We start from the raw sequence: 19,609 nt of genomic DNA, 5'->3' as shown, positions 1-19,609 counted from the left end.
CCAGTTCAAAACAAGATTTGTTGCCATGCATCTCTTCAAAACTTTTTTAAGGTTAGACAAACAGGAGTCATAATTACTGCCGAAGACTTAGAAATTATCCATGAATACCTCGACTGACTCCTCCAAGTAATATGAGAATATTGCCATCATAAGTGCCTGGTGCATTACAGAGTCCAAATGGCCTGTGTCAGAATGCGAACATACCAAATGGACACGTGAAGGTTGTCTTGTCTTGGTCCTCTGGCATAATTGCTATTTGGTTATACCCTGAATAGCCATCAAGAAAGTAGAAAAATTCATTCCCCGCAAGTCTGTCTAACATCTTATCAATGAACGAGAGTGGAAAGTAGTATTTTTTAGTGGCCAAATTAAGCTTGTGATAATCCATGCAGATTTTCCACCCCGTAGTTGTCCTTGTGTGAACCAATTCATTCTTTTCATTAGTGATGTCTGTCATCCCCCCTTTCTTCGGAACACATTGCACTGGGCTCACCCAACTGCTAACAGATATCGGGTAAATGACACCGGCGTCCAGCCACTTTACTATCTCTTTCTTTACATCCTCCTTCATGGCAGTGTTCAAGCGGCGTTGACATTCTACCGTTCCATTCTTTCCTTCTCCCAGACGGATCTTGTGCATACAATACGAGGGACTGATTCCTCGAATGTCAGCCAAGGTCCATCCTAAGGCTTTTGCATTATTTCTTAGGATCCGTAGGAGAGCATCTTCTTTCTCCTTACTCAATGATGCAGAAATGATAACTGGTAACGTGTCGTTACTTTCTAAGTAAGTATACTTCAGGTGCACTGGCAATGACTTTAACTCTAACACGGGTGGCTCTTCTAAAGATGGCTTAATGTGCTGCGATTTTCGTTCAGATAACTTGAGCGGTTCAAAATTCAATTCAGTATGAATTGCGGTGCAGTCCTCCTCCTCCATGTCCTTCAGGGGTTTGTGCCACTATTTTCCTCGCAGCTCTTCGATATATTGGTAGTTCTCTATATCTCCCAGGTACTTCAATGCATTGAGTACGTTGAATTCTACCTCTTGATCGTCAACCCGTATGGTCCACTCTACTTTCTGCACATCGATTAACGCTCGCCCTGTGGCAAGAAATAGACGTCCCAGAATGATAGGAATTTCTCTATCGGCCTCATAATCCAATATAACAAAGTCTGCTAGGAAGATAAACTTGTCTACTTGCACGAGAACATCTTCTATCTTGCTCTCCGGAAGCTTTATTGATCTATCGGCTAGCTGTATTGTGATCACGGTTGGCCTTGCTTCGCCAATGTCCAGCTTCTTAAAAATTAACAAGGGCATCAAATTTATGCTTGCCCTAAATCACACAGCGCGTTTCCCACCATCTTCCCTCCTATGGTGCAGGGCAATGAAAAAGTTCCAGGGTCCTTCATTTTAGTAGGGAGAGTATTTTGAAATAGAGCGCTACACTCATATGTTAGTGCAACTGTTTCATTTTCCTCGATCTTTCTCTTGTTGGCGAGAATATCCTTGAGAAATTTCACATAACTCGACATCTGCTCTAATGCTTCTATCAGGGGAATATTAATGTGTAGCTATCGGAGAACATCCAGAAACCTCTGAAACTGCTTGCTGTCATCTTTCTTTTTTAGCCTGGACAGGAAACGTGGAGGATCCAGCCGTGTTTCTTGTTCACTTTTCTGTTGGGTGAGGTTCTGTACTTGTTGTGTGTCATTGGCTAGAGGTTGCGTTGATTGAGAATTCATATCTTGAGGAGCTTCATCTTTGGTAGATGGTCTTACTTTTGAACTGGTGTTGCTTCCGTTATTAAGTAACTGGTCATCATCGATAGTCAAATTTACTAGTACTTTTGTTACCGCACGTGGTACTTTTGGCATAATAGGGGCTGTCGTTCTGCCACTCCTCAATGTCACCGCATGACATTGTTCTTTTCCTCTTGGCCCCGGCACTCCTAAGTTTCCATGCTGTGTACCAGGCACTTTCTTCTTTTATTCCCTCACAAGCTAATCTATCTGATCTTCTAATTCTTTAAGAGAGTTAGCTTGTGCTTGTCTCATTGCCTCGCTCTTTTCAATGTAATGTTTTAATGATGTCTCCAGAGACGAGCTACTGTAAGAGGTATCATATGCGAACAGTTAGTCACAGGGTGGCATACCTTGGGAATTACTTGGGCTGCAATCCGGATTAGTGAAGACTGAAGTGTTGCCTCGATCCTCTTGATAGCTGAATTTATAGAAACTATGGCCCTCCTGATTGAGATTCTCATCAAGACCAAAAAGTGGGTGACCCCACCAACCAGGGTTATGGTTGTTGCCCAATGATTCATCATAAATAGCATATAGGGTTGTTGATTCCATGGGCAGACATCACCGGATATACCTCTCCCCATTGAGTGCACTCCAATGTGGTCCCATGAGTCACCGTATTAACCTGTGTTGTTCTATGAGAGAGAGTTCTCTGCTGATTAGCCACCGTCTGGAGGAGCAAGGTCATTGTGGTCATTTGTTCGACCAATGCGCTCATTGTGTCCGTTGGCACATTGGCCCTTTCTACTCTTTCTTGCTCTGACCTCTTATCTCAAGCCCGATATTAATCCATTAGTCAGAATGTCGCGAGATGCGATCCAATATGTTCTTCACTTCCGTATATGACTTATTTATTAATCCTCCTTCTGCGGAGGCATCGGCAACTGCTTGCGTTGATTGGTCGAGGCCATTGTAAAAGGTTTCCATCAAAATACTGTCAGGAATCTCGATATACGGACAGTTCTCGCCTGCTCAAGGTTTCATAACCCTTTGGTTTGAAATTCAAAACCTTCTTCCACCTCCTTGCATTGACAGACGAAGGGAAGAATCTGTTCATGAACCTATCAATAAACTACTCCCATCCATTAATTTTATCTGGCTCTAATGCTTGCGCCCACCTCTTTGCTTCATCCGACAATGTATATGGGAATAGGTATAGTTTATGACTTTCTTGAGTTACATTAGGCATGGAGAATGTGCTACACATGTCTACAAAATTTGTCAAATGAGCGTGTGGGTATTCTCCTTGTAATCAGGTGCCCCTTCACTAAAATGAGACAATCTCAACTAATAGATATAATAGCTCCTTGTTATGTCATTATTAGTCACCATTTTTCTATCCAGAATTTGTTAAACTTTAACAATTGTTGTAAGTGTAACCCCTCATTTTAGGTCCTAAAGTTTCACCCTAATGAGCCAATCGTAGGGAAAAACTAATTGGGACATGAAACTAATGTAACCTCATCCATTGTTGGAGTTTGAATAAAGAGACGTACAAAAATTCCATTCTATAATAGGGGGACACTCAAGGTGCCACGAGGCCATTGTTGACTCACTTTTGGATAGGTAAGGATGTATGATGTTCTATGCACACGATGATGCGATACTACTTCTGAATATGCGTTAATTATGGATGTTTATGTAGTATGTCACAAGTTTCCTTACGATGGAACCAAGTGTAATTCCACTGCAAGTTTCTCGGTGTGATCTGAGGTCGAACACGGGGACTGGTTTAGGTTATTGTGGTACGTTCATGATATATGCGACCAGGTTTTCAATCTTTAAAAGTATGTGTGTACAGGTATATAAATTGCAATAAAATAAAGTAAAGCAGTAAAGATGCGATAATAAAATAAAAATATAGTAAACCTAAGCTAGATGATACAAGATACTGGTTTCATGTATGAGATGCTGGGGTCAAGGCTGGTTATGAAAGTTGTGTAAAGACGTGGGATGCAGCGGAAAGTCTGATGAATAGAATAGAAATAGAAAGACAAATAATATAAACAATGCAAGTTCTTAATCGCATTAAAGCTACAAATACTATTCCGTTCTTCCCTTGGCGTACACCTCTAGGTGATCGACTGCGCTCCCACATGTCTGTGGTGAAACAGAGACTAACGTAATGAACGCAAGGTTGCTTCCATGTCTGGAAGTACTAATCGCTTTAGTTAACGCATTCTTCTAACCCTCTCTCGATAGATCATAATAGAATCTTCACTTCTGCTCTCACAGGTGAAGATGTCGTCTAGCATGCCTTAGCTAAACGCATTTTATATCTTTAACATAAATTAAGTACTTGGTTAATTCATATTGCTTATTAGGGAATTAAGTGATTGACGAGTGAACGAAAATAGACAGAAAATGGTAAATGGAAGCTATCGAAACATTTAATATCTCTATTAAGTGTTTGATACATGGTGTGTGAATGAAGAGATAAAGAACAGTGAATTACAACGATGAAAGAGATAGACAGAAACAAACAAGTGCCAAAGTCTTGGCACTGATTCGATGAAGATTCATTTGCCGGATAGGATGGTTTTGATCAGGAAGAGCTTCCCTCTTAGGCTTGTTGCACCGGTAGCAGGGATCTTTGCATAGAGCTTTCAATCGGGTGTTTGGCAGATTAGATCTGAGATTCACCTCTTGACCTTATCTCGTCTTCTTCCCGGATTTCGTCTCTTAAGCACTCAACTCAGCCTTTTCTCTCAACAATTTTGCACCACTTACCCCGTATCCAGTAGCATATTTTTTTCTCTGAAATCAATGGGTTATTTATAGATGCAGATCTTTGACTTGAACCTTGTTGTCCCCACTTGATCGTTATGGTAATTTCGAAGATGGAGGGATATTATTCCTTCTGTTATGCAATCAGATCGTCAATTCTGCACAACCGTTAGTTGTACACGTGTCTCAATCCTCCGCTTTTGCATTGCTCAGCTGCATCTTCCGATCATGGGTTCGCATGCGGTGTTGTTTTTATTACCGCATGTTGTTGAAACACAACTCTAGATCGACTGTTGCATTGCGCCATCATTGCGGTAATCGTCTCTACATTGTTGATTGATGGGCGCATTGTGACAAAGATGCGTTGATTAGTTTCTGATGAGCCTTTAGCACAAGCGTTGACTTGGTCTCCTGCAAAACAGAGTAAAATTCGACTTGTCTTCCATCTTTATGGTGTTAGTGGGTGTAATTGCGATCATTAATAATTATTGTAATACTAGGCTAATTTTCATACAATCGGCACATATTTGCTAACTTTTGGCCGCAATATCTAGATAAGGTGGCATAAATAACTTGTATTTCTACAAGTTATCAGCCATGCACGAAACTTTACATCAAACTAATGAGAGAGACCAAGGAATATGTTGTGACACATCTTGCTCCCACTTACTATAAACACTCTCTCCATTCACCTTGATAACGACTTATACAAATGTCATACGTAGGGGGACACTCAAGGTGCCTCAAGACTGAGTATCTCACATTGTGAACTTTAAGGGAAGAACGTGAAGAGAATAAAATGAAGTACATATACCCCATTTTCCTCCCACTGAATGTTTTACCTAGGGTTAATTAACTTAGGAAAATCCAACTACTGATTTTGACAAAGTGAAAGTTTAATTTACTCAAAAACAATACTTGCCTTTGGAAAGTTAAACAATTTTGATTAAGATCTGTTAAACTCTTTAACAAACTTTAAACAAACTTCCATGCATATAACAAATCTAGCTAATTTACCTTTCCAGGTAAGTTCCTAGGTAAGGGTGTTATGTTTCTATCAACTTAAATACCCTAGCCTAGAAAGAACTAGCCTAGACAAAAGGTTCCTTTTAGATACATTTGTTACGTAGTTAATCTTTTATTAAGAATAAATTTAATCCTATTAAATCAATTAAAAGATTAAACATATAATTCTAATCTCATTAGAAATGTGATCTTAAGTTTATTTGACTCATGTTTTAAAACACTTTTAAAAGATGATTTTAACCTAAGGTTTGTATGCAACTCTGAATTATTGAGTTTAATTTCTAATTTCATTTTTGTTATAACAATTATAAGTAAATGAAATAAATTAAAACCCTACATTGCAAGTAAAGTGTACTTCAGTAATTTTATAAAAATTATAAATTAACCTAAAGTGGTGACATGCTTCATGCAATTTCATTTCATTACTAACATACATAACAATTATATACTAAAGTAATGAAATTATTAATAACACACTTTAAACATACATTCATACTATATATTATAACTATTATAATATAAATGATGCATGTATATGTTATTAATGCCTGCATGCGCAAATTATAACATTTATACTATATGATGCATGAGCATGCTATAAAATAAAACATGCATCTAAACATATATTATAACATTATAATATAAATGATGCATGAAATTAAACGCATAACCTATAGTGAGATTTTTATACTATATGGAATACAATATGACATATAATAATAAAATAATAATACATTACATGCATAATTTAAAGCCAATTAATGGATCGAGATTGGACACCTAATAAAAATACAAAATAAGAGTCAGTCGGTTCAAAACAAGTGAATCAGGTCTTGAATCACTCGACCTGAACTGCCCATCAAAGATCGCCCAAAACCAATGCATAGCAACGATGGCACAGAGTTATCACATAGCAACGGTCGCATAACACTACACCTAACAATAATCGTATAGTGTTATCGCATAACAACAATTTCACAAAGCTATCGCATAACAACGATCGCACAACACCATGCCTAGCAATGATCATATAATGCTATCGCATACCAACAATCACATAGAGCTATCACACAACCACAATCGCATAGTGCTATCATATAGCCGCTCACACCAAGTGCCATCGCGTAGTAGGCATCACCAAGCAATGATCGAATGAACTTTCTTATTCTTCCAAATTGGACTTCTCTTTCTCCAGAAAACATACTCCGAACAACACGAGCGACTCAAAACTCTAAATACAGACTCAGTCGCATTTAAACGCCTACAAGACATGGGCCCTTACAAATAAATTTGTAAATTGAATGTGATAAATATAAATAGTCCAATTCCGAAAACATCCAATAATCGTAAAAAAAATACATTCCATAGATAATCCATCACATGAATTACAAAATGAAAAATCCCTTTAGAACACTGTAAAATTAATATGAAATTTTTGGAAAATTTTTTGCCAGAAACTTGGCTCTGATAACCATTGAAGGTTCTTGAGTGGAAGCATGGGATCGAACCCAAACCCAAAATTTATAGAACATAAATTTTACAACAAAAACATACAAATTATACATTTAAAAGATAACTGCAAAATGCTTAAGATTATAGAATAGAGAATGGGTTTAAGAAACCTTACCCTTGAAGAATCCTTCTTCACGAGATTCCTTCTTCAAATCTTGTGATGTATAATCTTGAACCCTCTAACTATCAATGAAGACACAACCATAAATGTTACCTCTCAATTCTCTGGTTGAGAATCCAGGAGTTTTATGGGTTTTGGTTATTTTGGAAGAGATGGATTTTGAGAGAGATGAGAGGAAGCGATGGGAATCCAATTGTCAGAACACTTTTCTTTGGATGTATATCACCTCTTGTTAAATCACACCAGGAAGAAGAAGAAGTTCTTCTCTTCTACCCCACTAGCACGTTTTAGAGAGAAAAGAGGGGAAGAGAGTTACAACTCCCTCCGAAAATGATTTTTAAAATAAATAAATTTAATTTAATTTAATTTCATAAATCAATTTAATATATATTTATATGATAACTACCTTATCGTATAATATATATATATATATATTAAACTATATGATATATGAAATATACCACATAGTCTATAGTTTCTATTTTCTCATCAATGACATTTAATATAAATCTTTTTTATATTAAATTCAATTATATGAATCAAATTAATATAATAAATATTTCAATCATATTCAAATATTTATTTCATCTCAAATAAACTTTATATTATAATGTGTCAAAATACATTATAGTAATTATATCATATATATTTAGATTAAATTAATTATATCGCATATAATTAATTCCCTCAATTAATTTGAACAATTCAAATTAATGCAAAAATTTATTCTCATTAGTTCCTGTTGAGTTACAGAGGGGACCTCATGGACCTGTAGCTTGAAGCTCCAACGGTACGTGAATAATTAATTAAACTCCTTTACTTAAATTATTCACCATCCGTTAATTGTCAGGCACTCAACTAAAGATCGACAGTTGCACTCTTCGTACTACAGATATATTTCTATGTCCATTGGATATAACCAATCAACAGTACAATGACCCTTCCCAAATTGCTTGTGAAACCCGGATTTCCATTTTTCCTACTTAAGCAGGTGATTAAAAGATTAACTAAGTAAAAGTTAAATCCTATGTTGAAGTGAAGGAAAATTTCTAGGTGTTGAATAGATTTTCCTTGAGTAGTTTTGAGTTAAGCTTAAATTAATGAAAAATTGACTAAGTGTTAGACTAGGCATTGGCATGCATTGGCCATAAGATCTTGGAAAGATTACTTGGACAAAAGGAGAATTTAAAGTGGGAGTAACGAAAGCCTTGGAGGTTAGACCAACGCATTAGGCTGGATGGATGCATTGGATGCGTTGGACGCGTTGGATGCATTGGATGCATTGGATGCGTTGGATGTGTTGGATGTGTTGGATGCGTTGGATGTGTTGGACGCGTTAGATGCGTTGGATGTGTTGGACGCGTTTGATGCGTTTGATGCGTTGGATGATGGATGCTTGGATGTGTTGGACGCGTTGGACGCGTTGGATGCGGCAGTGCAATACTATGCGTTGATGCTAAGCCAATGTGTTGGATTCGTGCGACCTTGCGATGCATTAGAGGTTGGTGATGGCTTACACGAGGAATGTGTTGGACATAGGCCATGCGATAGACTAGGTTGGACGCATGGTGTTGGCTCTTGCGATGGCTAAGTTTGATTATGATGGTTAAGTTGGGTTGCTAGGCGTTGAGTAATGGACTATGCTTGAACAACCAAGAGTTAGACACATATAAAGGACGAGATCACATAGAAAACGTCATCAAACCATGTGTCTTCTTGGGAGGAAGCCCTAAGCCTTAAGAATTTGAGGTGGTTGCATCAGATTGGAAGCTTATGCATTGGTGAAAGGAGAAGATGACACTTTGGATTGTGCTGATGCAAGATTGCGTTGATGGTGTAAGGAAGAGACACTTGGTCATGCAGCCAAGTAGGAGGTGTCGTGTCACACCCCGCCCCAGACCACCCTTTTAGCCTAGGAAAGGGCGTGACTGCAGCAGTTATCAACCCTTTGGTTGACACTTACTGCCTAATAACTCTTGCGGAAATAACTCTTATACCAATGAAAAAATTTAACAATCAATTGATTAAGTAGGCCCATTTTATTTTACAACAATGTATCATTTATACAATTTCAAGACTTAAATACAAATTACAACAACTATAAAACCCTCTGGAAGTGTAACTGTGGCACGTGGCAGAACTTGACTTTAGTAGTACCCTGGAACTCTTCATCTTTCGCTATCTGGGGGGGTAAAACATAAAAATTGAAAACTATGAGCTATAAAGCTCAGTGAGTGGTGCATTTAGATAAACAAATAACTTTTTCAACAGAAATATACTTTTGAGAAAGCAATACATAGTCAACAGGAACATTACCACAAGTTCATTATTATTTTTCAGCCAAACCGTTGGGCAATCCACAACTCGACCGCTGGTTAAAACAATCAACATCAGCTTGACCGCTGGTTTTCACATAATAAAAACATCCCTAGTACTTTCACACGTATACTAAGACAACAACAATTCCTGTGTAAACTTTCCCTGTACCCATTATCCCACCAATGTGCACATCGACTATTTTCCCACTAACTATGCTTAGGTAACTTGACTTTATTTCCTACCGGTCGTCACCAACTATCATTTCTCGCCGAACGAAACTGACTATATTTTCTCGCCAAGTACCCTTTTCAAGCATGCTAACTATGTATCCCGAGTACAATTTCAGTTTCCAAAACAAACATACAAGCAATATCTTAACAAACATATATCCCTGATCATGCCAATTTAACATTATCCCCTATATATATTTACCTATATATAGAAATTATATCAACAATACAACACACAATAACCACTCACATTGGTTGGTTAGGAACTTTCCTTTCCGAAATTCCTTAGGTTTCCTTGGTTTCCCTTTTGAACCCTAAATTCCAGATTCAAATATCAGCTTAGATTACTCATATTTCCAAACCTTATTTTAAGATACTTCCTTCTGAAAAAATGTTCTAAAATGTCTCAGGAAACTTACAATAAAATCTTAGCTCCCAAATCTTCGTGGTTTAGCCGAAATCTTCAAAAAATCAATTCTAGCTCAGCTTACCCGATAGCCTGACCCTTCTGTCTTTTTCTCAGCTTCCAGCCCAATTCCTTGGAGCTTCTTCTCCAGTAGCCCCACCATGAAAACTAGACTCTTTTAGCTTTCATATGGCTTTAGAATCACTCCAAACTCTACCAACGCATGGTCTTGTCCCACTTAGTCCTCACACACTTTTCTTTATGTCCTTTGAAGAGAATTTGAGTTCTCATATGAAGTCCTTGGCCCTATTTATAGGCGTTCAAGATTGCTCCATGGCCGACATGTGAAACCCAGATTTTCATTTTTCCTACCTAAGCAGGTGATTAAGGGATTAACTAAGTAAAAGTTAAATCCTATGTTGAAGTGAAGGAAAATTTCTAGGTATCGAATAGATTTTCCTTGAGGAGTTTTTAGTTAAGCTTAAATTGATGAAAAATTGACGAAGTGTTGGACTAGGCATTGCCATGCATTAGCCATAAGATCTTGGAATGATTACTTGGGCAAAGGGAGAATTTAAAGTGGGAGTGACGAATGCCTTGGAGGTTAGACAATTGCATTAGGCTGGTTGGTTGTGTTGGATGATGGATGCATTGGATGCGTTGGATGCGTTGGATGTGTTAGATGCATTGGACGCGTTCGATGCGCTGGATGCGTTGGATGATAGATGCGTTTGATGCGTTTGACGCATTGGATGCATTAGATGCATTGGACGCATTTGATGCCTTCGATGCGTTGGATGATGGATGCGTTGGATGCATTGGACGTGTTGGATGCGGCAGTGCAATACTATGCATCGATGCTAAGCCAATGTGTTGGAGTCGTGCGACCTTGCGATGCGTTGGAGGTTGGTGATGGTTTGCATAAGGGATGTGTTGAACATAGGTCATGCGATAGACTAGGTTGGATGCATGATGTTGGCTCCTGCGATGGCTAAGTTAGATTGCGATGGTTAATTTGGGTTGCTAGGCGTTGAGTAGTGGACTATGCGTTGAATATCCAAGAGTTGCACATATAAAGGATGAGATCACATAGAAAACGTCATCAAACCATGTGTCTTCTTGGGAGGAAGCCTTAAGCCTTAAGAATTTGAGGTGGTTGCATCAGATTGAAAGCTTATGCATTGGTGAAAGGAGAAGATGACACTTTGGGTCATGCTGATGCAAGATTGCGTTGATGGTGTAAGGAAGAGACATTTGGTCATGTGGCCAAGTAGAAGGTGTCGGCCATAGAACAATCTTGGACGCCTATAAATAGGGACAAGGACTTCAGATGAGAACTCAAATTCTCTTCAAAGGACATAAAGAAGAGTTTGTGAGGACTAAGTGGGAGAAGACCATGCGTTGGTAGCAAGACCATTCATTGGTCAAGAAGTTCGAAGAGGGGAGATGCTGTCGGGCAGAAAAGATAGGAAGTAGCATCAACTTGGAACAAGGAGTTCTCCCAGAATACTGGTGCATTTGGTGTGGTTTCAAAGCCATCTGAAAGCTAAAAGAGTCTAGTTTTCATGGTGGGGCTGCCGGAGAAGAAGCTCCAAGGAATCGGGCTGGAAGTGGAGAAAAAGACATAACTGTCAGGCTATCAGGTAGCTGAGCCAGTATTGATTTGTTGAAGATTCCGGCTAAACCACGAGGATTTCTGGGCTAAGATTTTATGTAAGCTTCATGAGACATTTTAGAACATTTTTTCAGAAGGAAGTATCTTAAAATAAGGTTTGGAAATATGAGTAATCTAAGCTGATATTTGAATCTGGAATTTAGGGTTCAAAAGGGAAACCAAGGAAACCTAAGGAATTTCGGAAAGGAAAGTTCCTAACCAACCAAGGTGAGTGGTTATTGTGTGTTGTATTGTTGATATAATTTCTATATATGGGTAAATATATATAGGGGATAATGTTAAATTGGAATGATCAGGGGATATATGTTTGTTAAGATATTGCTTGTATGTTTGTTTTGGAAACTGAAATTATACCTGGGATACATAGTTAGCATGCTTGAAAAGGGTACTTGGCAAGAAAATATAGTCGGCTTCGGTCGGCGGAAAATTATAGTCGGTGACGACCGACGGGAAATATAGTCAAGTTACCTAAGCATAGCTAGCGGGAAAATAGTCGATGTGCACATTGGCGGGATAATAAGGTACAGGGAAAGTTTGCACAGGAATTGTTGTTGTCTTAGTATACGTGTGAAAGTACTGGGGATGTTTTTATTATGTGATAACCAGCGGTCAAGCTGGGGTTGATTGTTTTAACCAGCGGTCGAGTTGTTGATTGCCCAGCGGTTTGGCTAGAAAATAATAATGAACTTGTGGTAATGTTCTTGTTGACTATGTATTGCTTTCCCAAAAGTATATTTATGTTGACAAAGTTATTTGTTTATCTAAAGGCACCACTCACTGGGCTTTATAGCTCATGTTTTCCAATTTTTATGTTTTACCCCCTCACAGGTAGCAAAAGGTGAGGAGTTCCGGGTGCTGCTAAGGTCAAGGTCTGCCACGTGCCACAGTTACACTTCCGGAGGCTTTTACAGTTGTTGTTGTAATTTGTAATTAAGTCTTGAAGTTGTATAAATGATACATTGTTGTAAAATAAAATGGGTCTACTTAATCAGTTGATTATTAAATTTGTTCATTGGTATCAGAGTTATTTCCGCAAGAGTTATTAGGTAGTAAGTGTCAACCAAAGGGTTGATAACTGCTGCAGTCACGCTCTTTCCTAGGCTAAGAGGGTGGTCTGGGGCGGGGTGTGACATTGCTCGTAAGTACAGTTGGGCCAAAATTACCGTTTTTCCCTTGTAGTTACATCTGACTTCTTAAGAATCAGCAATCCCACTAATTAACAATAAATCATAGTCCAACTATGACCAAACCCCTCTCAAGCCAGGAGAAGGTGTGAAATCACATTGTTCAAGCCCCAGAATCAGGCCTTAAGAGAGTAATTTATCTACCTACCCCGACTCGGGGAATGAGTGAATTCCTTCTTGTGTAGTTGTATTCCGAGCTTCTCAATTAGACGAATCCCCAAAATGGTAGGCTTGTTGAATCGGCAATCTGGTCGCTCTCACTCATACAAATCAAAGAACCGCCCTCATGGGCAAGTGTTCACAACTTACTCAGAGTTCAGGGCATGTTACTTGTGTTCATCCTAGTGAAATGTAAGTCTGTATTATGAACGACATATATAATGAGACTAAACATTTAGTGGTCTAGTCTTATACAAACTCCTTGTGGTCTAGTCTTATACAAACTCCACTTTATAGAATATTCCCGCTCACATGTCTCCACATAAATGATCAGGATCATATAATTTGTAGCACTTTACAACAATTGTAACATCTACAAAGCGAGCCATACCCAGTGTCATTAGGATAAGGTATCCAACCTTATCCATCTATTACAGACCATTTAGGTTATCACTTAAACTTGATCCACCTGTATGTCTCTATATACATGTTTAAGCTACAAGATAACCTTGAATGTTAGTTTATTGATTTGTAGTTAATGCAACTAATTTGGAAATAAAATGTCACATATTTTATTACATAAATAAAATGTTTGTACAATACAATTACAAACTATAAGACCTTAGAGATTTATGGCATCAACCCTAACAGTCTGGTCTAGTTTTGTGCTGGGTTGGCTTGGTTCGTGGTTTTGGGGTCCAATTCGAAGCAATTCGAGTTGGTTTGGGTTGGTTCAGTCTAGTTCTAGAGCGGTAGAAGCTGCTTTTAAAATTTTGCAAAACTATTGTACTTTATTGCTTTATTTTATCCTAAGGGCCAAATTACTAGTTCATTTGCTATTTAATTACTTTATGGGCGTCATTTACATAAATTCCATTATAGGTCAAGCATGTTCATCCATTTTAATATATTATAAGGGTGATAATATATGGTACTAATGCATGATATATATATGTGTATGTGAGTATATATATGTATGTATATATATATATATATATATAATTCCATGAGTTATTTAATATATTTTGATATGTTAAATATATAAAATTGGAAACTTATGATGCATGACATTATTTAAGCAAATATAAAGGGTTATATTTATTAATGTTTTGTATATGTTTGGTTGATTTTCATGAGTTGTTTAATATAAGTAATATATTAATAAAGTTGAAAATCAATTTGCATTTAGCATGACATATCCATAGTTTTATAAAATTGTTATATTAAAGTCATAAAATTTGATTGTTAATTAATTAAACCATAGAAAACATGATTATACGGCAAATAATTAATTTTGTAATATTTATAAAATTAATGTTTAGTAACCGTCAATCTATAATAAAGAGTTGCATGCAAACTTAGGATCTCAGAAAATTGGAATTAATTTTAAAATTTTTAAAATTAATGTAGACCTTAGATCACATTAATTTAATAATATTAGGATTAAGTCCTATTTTTTAATAGATTTAAAATATGACTAAATAGGACAAACATGACTTTAGGTTATTAGAGAACTCTACCAGTGAAATTCTATATAGGTTGGGGGTACATAAGTTGATAGTTTACGAAACACCTCTTACTTGGGAACTTACTTGGAACTTGAGTTGAATTAACTTTAATTTTGCTAGCATGCAATATCACTAGGTTAATTAAATGGTTTAATTAACCTATAACATCAGAGTAAAGACCATATTACAAGAGTTTTAATAGGCATAGACTTAAATAGATTCATTAGCCGAAATTTAACTAAGTATAATAAAACCCTAAAATGGTAGAACACTTTAGTGGGAGAAAAATGGTATATGAGATATATCAGTTTCTAGCTCTCACGTCTCTAAGAGTTCACACCGTGAGATCCATGCTCGACTTCATGTTGCCCTAGGCATGGCCTCCGTCAGAAAGTGTTTGTGTGGGTCAATACCAAGGTGAATAGGGAAAGTGTACATAGTAAATGGGAGAAGGATCCGTGTCAACGTATCCTATAGTCTCCTCCATTAGGTTACACCATGAGATTCCTATGATTCGCCTGCATTTCATCTTGGAGCGACCACCTCTTTGGAGGACTTAATCATAGGATTCGGAACAATGAAAACTCCAATAATGGATAGGGTTTCTTAGGTTAATCTTCAATAATTGTCTTTCCTTACGGTAGCCTGTTGAAGTGTACCTCTGGGATCTAAAAATTGTTGGGTTACACTTACAAGATTAATTAAGCTAGTTAATGAATCATTGGTAAAAAAATGGTAGCTGATATCTATACAAATCTAGGAGAGGGGTAGTTGATCATCCTTCGGTGGTTGTTGGTTTAAACCTCTGAAGTATCGTTGCCAAAACTAAACCAATAGTTTAATTAGGATTCTTTGATTACTTGTTTTAGCTGAATTGATTGGATGCTTGTATTTTGTGTAACGGGTTAAGGAATAATAACTGATACGGGAAATTTTTTGTTATTCATTTCAACATGTTTTCCACAATTATATCCTTGCTAAAGAACAAAAAACTAACAGGTGAAAACTATACAACACAGAAATCTACTTGAATACAATTCTAGTTATAGATGATCTGTGGTTTGTCTTAATGAAGGAGTGTCCTCCAATCCTTGCTCAAAATTCATCCCAAGAAATGAGGGATGCTCATGACTGTTGGACAAAGGCCAATGACAAGGCCCGAGTCTATTGATGCATTGTAAATGATAATGCAAATATGGTGTGAGTTGCGGTGATGTGTTATGCATTACACATGCAAGCTTTCCTAGTAAAACCCAAGTATAAGCCTCATTAGGTTTCTTAGTAAGTCCAGGGTCGAACACAGGGACTATTGAGTAAATATGCGACAATAAATTTGATTCCTTTGCGGTGGTGAAAACAATTAAGTTAGATGGTGTTTTGATTAAGTATATTTCCTATGCGACAGATTCGAGTAAAGAGTTGATGAAATCAAGAATTTCAATGAGTATGTGATGAACGGGTTGAGAAGGGATTTATCTAACACTTCCTAAGATTGCGTTCAAGTTATGTGATCATGCTACACACACATAACAACATGTCATCTCTCAATGCAAATGCCATAGTTCCTACTTCTAGGACGCATGCGATGTGTACGATAATGTCGATAGGCTTATGTCTAAGTCTCTATTCTTGTCTATGCGATGATGAATGATGCACACATACACAAGGTGACCGCATACTATCATATCCTATTTATAGGGTGCATGAGATGCATAATAGCAAACAGAACTTATGTCTAAGTTTCTATCTCTTGCTTATGTGGTTCTAATCTGACTCTCTCAAGCCTATATTCTAATCTGACTCTCTCAAGTCTAGATTCTTTCTTTAAACTACTCTCTCAAGTATCTCTAAAGGGTGAATGATGCAAACATAAGATAAGATAATCGCATAAAGTGTAAGCCTTAGGTCTGCTAGCCAAGTACTTCTCAACCCATTCGAAAATTTAGCTACTCATGCGAAGTATGGAGAGATTGAACATAAGTTGAAATAAGATTTCCATTGTTTATAAATCAAATGCAGAATACAAAATGACAATAGAATGTAGAGATAAGAAGCTCAGTAGCAATGTCTTGCTACCCGTGGCCTTTTACACTTTCTTTTCACTCTAACTCTGCCTAGATGAATATCCTTGCTTTCACAAGTGTCGACCTTCTCTCCTTTTGTAGCACATCCCGACAGCCTTTCGAGCTGTTCGGGAATGATTTATCGGTGTCTTCTTCTCGGCTCGTCTTCGTCTTCTACGTATAAGAATGACTATGAACAGACTAACGGCTATCTATTTTGTATATGATCTAACTTGTTAACCGTTTTTACAATGGTCGCCTTTGGTATTTATAGAACTCAAGGTGAAGCAATCTTTCTCTCCAATGATTGCAATAATGGGCGGTCATTAAATCTCCTGCTCTGATACGCCGATTAAAGTTCACCAAAAGTTGAGTGTACTTGCTACAGTGTGGCGTTAATGGCTTGCCAACTAAATTCGAATTCGACTGTCATCAGCTTTCCGTCCCATCATGATTTATTATGTTGTCACCTTGATGCGCCGTCTTTATGCAGCCAATTTCTCGCGAACGCATACAATCGCATGACTTTGCGATCGCAATCTTTCAATGCGTGCGGATGCCTAATTCCTTGGACCACGATTTAACTTGCGCCAATGCATTTTTCCTACACAAAATAAGTAAATTAAATGCTTTTATGCAATGACGCATGCGATCGCAATTTCTTCAATTTAGCACTTTTGGACATGATTTTGTATATTTATACCGTCGCAATCTCTCGTTGTTTTACTTATTTGCACTGTAATAACATGTATTTCTACCCGTTATCATCTATATCTTGGCATATTTTTCTGACGTTCTTACCAAGAAACACGAGGCCAAAATCAATGCATGTCAAATCATGGAGTCCCTCCAGGAGATGTTTAGATAGGCATCTTCTCAAACTTGGCACGAGGTCCTCAAGTTCGTTTATAATGCGCGAATGAAGGAAGGTCAATGAGAGAACATGTTCTTGACTTGATGGTCTACTTCAATGTCGCCGAAATGAATAACATAGTCATCGATGAGCAATGTCAGGTGCTTTATTCTAGAGTCTCGTCCGAAGAGTTTCCTCTAATTTTGCAGCAATGTAGTTATGAAAAAAATAGAGTACACGATAACTACCCTCCTAAATGAGTTATCGACTTATCGGTCTATTATGAAAAGTAAGGGACCGATAGAAGGAGAGGCAAATTTTTTCCATTCCGAAAAGTTCCATAAGGGTTTATTTTCTAGAACTAAGTTAGTTCCCTAATCATCTGGTTCTGAGAGGATCGAAGGGGAAAGCTCCCACTGATGGGAAAGACAGGGGCAAGGCCAAGGTGGATGGTCACTGGAAATGCAATTACCCTAAGTACTTCGCTGAGAAAAAGAAAGAAAATGAAGGTAAATATGATTTCCTGGTTCTAAAAACTTATTTAGTGGAAAATGACCATAATACCTAGATACTTTATTCGGGAGCCACTGATCATGTTTGTTCTTCTTCACAGGGAATTAGTTCCTTCCAGTAGCTCGAGGAGGGTGAAATGAAGCTCAAGGTTGGAATGGGAGACGCCATTTTAGTTCGTACAGTGGGAGTTGCAAAGTTGTCTTTTGGAAATAGATACTTGTTTTTAGAAAATTTGTATATAGTTTCTAAAATTAAAGGAACCTTGTATCTATTTTTTGCTTAATTGAACAAATGTATTCAATTTCTTTTTCTTTTAATGAAGCGTTTATTATGAAAAATGGTGTGACTATTTGTTCAGCTAAATTAGAAAACAACTTACATGTTTTAAAACCAACTGAAGAAAAAGCACTTTTAAATCATTATATGTTTAAAACTGCTAATACTCAAACAAAAAAGCAAAGAATTTCTCCATGTAACAATAATACATATCTTTGGCATTTGAGATTAGGTCACATAAATTTCGAAAGGATCAGGAGATTGATAAAAAATAGATTTCTAAGCGAGTTAGAAGATCATTCATTACCTCCATGTGAATCTTGTCTTGGAGAAAAAATGACTAAAAAACCTTTTAGTAGAAAAAGTTATAGAGCCAAAGAGCCTTTAGAGCTTATAAATTATAATCTCTATGCTACAATGAATGTAAAAGCTCAAAGAAGGTACGAATACTTCATCTCTTCCATAGATGATTATTCGAGGTATTGTTACTTATACCTAATGGAACATAAGTCTGAAGTTCTTGAAAAGTTCAAGGAGTATAAGACTGAAGTTGAAAACCTGTTAGGTAAAACGATTAAAACACTTCGATTTGATCGGGAGAAGAAGGGAGTATATGGATTTAACATTCCAAAACTATATTATATAATATAGAATCCAATCCCAACTTCCAGCACCTAGTACACCTCAGCAAAATGGTGTATCAGAAAGGAGAAATAGAACATTGCCAGACATATTTCGTTCTATGATGAGCTATGCTCAATTGCCTAGCTCATTTTAGGTGTATGCGATAGAGACTGTAGTTTAAATCTTGAATAATATTCTCTCGAAGAGTGTGTCTGAAACACCTTTTGAGTTATGGAGGGGGTGTAAACCTAGTCTGTGTTACTTTATAATTTAGGGTTGTCTTGCACATGCGTTAGTGACAAATCCAAAGAAATTGGAACCTTATTCAAGGTTATGCCAATTTGTTGGTTACCTTAGAGAAAGAGAGGTGGTTTGTTCTACGACCTTTAAGAAAACAAGGTATTTGTATCGACAAATGCTACATTCTTGGAGGAAACCACATGAGAGATCATAAACCACGGAGCAAATTAGTATTAACTGAAGATGCTGAAGAGTTAACAAGAGTTGTTGATGAAGCTAATCCTTCATCAAAAGTTAATGAAGAAGCTATCACTTCAAGTTAGTCTCATTATTTCAATCATTGAGAGTGCCTCGATGCAGTGGG

This window comes from Benincasa hispida, chromosome 2, assembly GCF_027475165.1.
Source record: "Benincasa hispida cultivar pf3 chromosome 2, pf3_genome.v1.1, whole genome shotgun sequence".
Lineage (NCBI taxonomy): Eukaryota > Viridiplantae > Streptophyta > Magnoliopsida > Cucurbitales > Cucurbitaceae > Benincasa > Benincasa hispida.
The sequence above is the reverse complement of the archived record's forward strand: the minus strand, read 5'-3'. Positions refer to the sequence as shown.